The sequence below is a fragment of the Cotesia glomerata genome, linkage group LG7 (genome assembly GCF_020080835.1).
Source record: "Cotesia glomerata isolate CgM1 linkage group LG7, MPM_Cglom_v2.3, whole genome shotgun sequence".
Taxonomy (NCBI): Eukaryota; Metazoa; Arthropoda; class Insecta; order Hymenoptera; family Braconidae; genus Cotesia; species Cotesia glomerata.
In genome coordinates this window covers 13837390-13840522 of record NC_058164.1, presented here as the reverse complement: position 1 = coordinate 13840522, position 3133 = coordinate 13837390, and positions in this window count along the sequence as shown.

Below are 3133 nucleotides of genomic sequence, written 5' to 3'. Positions count from 1 at the left end.
TATAAATATAAATAATGCTGTAAAGCGGGAAAGAATAGAAGTTACGGTAATTATTACGTGAAGCGTTCCACATTCACGTAACGGAATATTGGTAGGAGAGGATTGAGAAAAGAATGTGGAGAGGATCATCTTAATGTGAGTTTATAGAATATGCGAGAAAAAATTATTAGATAGCTCGGACTGGGATTCGAACCCAGAACCTTCCGAAGACATGTCGGCTACGCTACCATTTAAGCTATCCGGTCTATACTAAATTTCCTTTCGCTTATTCCATATACATTAAGCCACATTCACGTAACAGGATATTGGTAGGAAAGGATTGAGAAAAGAATGTTGAGAGGATCATTTTAATGTGAGTTTATAGAATATGCGAGAAAAAATTAATAGATATCTTGGACTGGGATTCGAACCCAGAACCTTCCTAAGACATGTCGGCTACTCTACCATTTGAGCTATCTGGTCTATACTAAATTTCCTTTCGCTTATTCTATATACATTAAGCCACACCGTCCATCTTACGGTATGCATTTTTATAAATATAAATAATGCTGTGAAGCGGGAAAGAATAGGAGTTACGGTAATTATTACGTGAAGCGTTCCACATTCACGTAACAGGATATTGGTAGGAAAGGATTAAGAAAGGAATGTGGAGAGGATCATCTTATTGTGAGTTTATAGAATATGCGAGAAAAAATTATTAGATAGCTCGGACCATCTTACGTTACGGCGCTGTTTTCCCAACAGCTGGTATTCACCTACAAGTTGGAGCAGCTCAACCCTGAAGACATCCCAACTATTACGTTGGACGAGTTGATAGAGGCAGTCAATCGAGTAGGGAATAATAAGGCGCCGGGATTGTACGGAATCCCTAATATTGCCCTGAAATCAATCCTTATAGCAGCACCGGCATTATTCCTGGACGTTTACGATACATGCCTGAAGACAGGGACTTTTCCCGAGAAGTGGAAACAGCAATGGCTAGTGCTACTATCGAAGGGGAAAAAACCGCCGGAAAAACCGTCATCCTACCAACCACTCTGCATGTTCGACACGGCTGGGAAGATATTCGAGCGCATAATTCATTAGAGAATATAGGCTGTAGTCGATAGAGGCCGCAGTCCGCGTTATGCGAGCTCTAGAAGAAAAAATCGTACCAGGATACCTTCGCAGAATGGTAGCGAGCTACTTTACGAATAGGGTTCTGAAATATGACACGCAGAACGGTACGGAAGAGTACGAAATCACCGGAGGAGTACTACAAGGATCAGTTTTAATTCCTCTGCTATGGAACATCATTTATGATGGCCTCCTGAGAATAGCATTGCCTACTGGAGTCAAACTTGTAGCATATGCGGATGACGTAGCTGTCGTGATCGTCGCAAAGCACCTCGAGGAGATAGAAATGGCATTTGATATTACAATTTGTGGATGGACATAGTGAACTGGTAACTAGCCAAGCATAAAACCGAGGCAGTGCTTTTTACCAGTAGAAAAATGGTAGAAACTATTAAGTTGAGAGTCAGAGAACAAGAAATCACATCACAACGATTTATCCGTTATCTGGGAGTGATGCTGGATGCCCGACTCAACTTTAAGCAGCAGGTGGAACACGTCAGTGCCAAAGCGTCAGTAGTGAGGGCTAGTCTCGCACGGCTGATGCCTAACATCGGAGGCCCAATGCAGTACAGGAGGCTACTATTGTCACCAGTATTTACATCAGTGCTCACTTACGGAATATCCATTTGGGATGATGCACTGGAAACCCAGTAATCATGGAGAAAAGCTGGACCAATATATCGACTGAGTGCCCTACGATTAGCTAGTGCCTTCCGCACTATATCAGAAGAAGCAGTGTGCGTCATTTCCGGAACCCTACCTCTTAGATTTCTAGCAGAGGAAAGACGAGCCCTTTACCAACGAAAAAGGTCAAATGCACTGAGCCCTTAAGAACTTAGAATTGAAGAACGGCAGAACAGCAACTACAATGCGATGCTGCAGAGAAGGGTAGGTGGACGCACCGCCTTATACCTCGGATCGACGTTTGGCTTAACCGGAATCACGGCGAGGTCAATTACTATCTTACGCTGATGTTGTCGGGACACGAGTGTTTTCGAGAGTATCTACACCGCTTTAAGCACTATGACTCTTCGGAGTGCCCGTCCTGCCCAGGAGTTGCTGAAGATGTGGACCACGTCTTCTTTGTATGTCCTCGTTTCGATCCACAGCGTGAAGAGTTGGAAAGGATCCTGAACCAGAGAATGCAACCAGATTCACTATTGGAAGCAATGTTGTCATCAGAAGCTGCCTGGAACGCTACCAACACGTTTGCAACAGAAGTCCTTAAAGACTTGCGTTCCACCGAAAGAAGAAGAGCAAATTTGTTTCACTTAAAAGCATACAGAGAATATCTTTTGTAAATATATGTAATTTCGTCAAAATAGGCAACTGTTTCATTAACGTGAAGATCTGTATAGTTGAATTAACTAAATGTAACGCTTAAATAATGATATGGATCGTCATTTTGATGATCAGCTGTACAGCTGAATTGGCTATACAGCGTATATCTCTAAGAAAAATGATTATACGGCGTATAGTCAGAATAACGATACGTATGCTTATTCTAACAATATTTTTTTCTCCGTGTACATACATACATACATACTTATAGACATAGTGACAACCTCGGAGGGATAGTCAGGGAAGCTTCCTATGACCTTAAAACGTCAAGATCTGATAAAAACTCGATTTTTGCAGAACAGGGTGAAAACTATAACTTTCCGATTTTTGAAAATCTTCGATTTTCTTGGTGGGAAGTTAAAAATCTCCGATTGCCACCAAGCCGGTAAAAATCAGTTGATTCGTTTGAAAGATATCGTGAACGAAAGAGAACCGAAAAAAGTGTTCTTCCGGAATTCCTCTTAAATTCTTGAATTGATCGATTTGAACTTAAAGATTTTCCATAGAACTGAAAAAATTTCGTCGATTGCTACCAACCGCGTAAAAATTGATTGATTCATTCAAAAGTTATTGCAGTTTAAAAATTCAAAAAATAGTGTTCTATGAAACTTCTATCAGACTTTTGAGCTGGGAGAGCTCGAATGCATAGAACTACTATCTCTTTGAGCTCAACGAG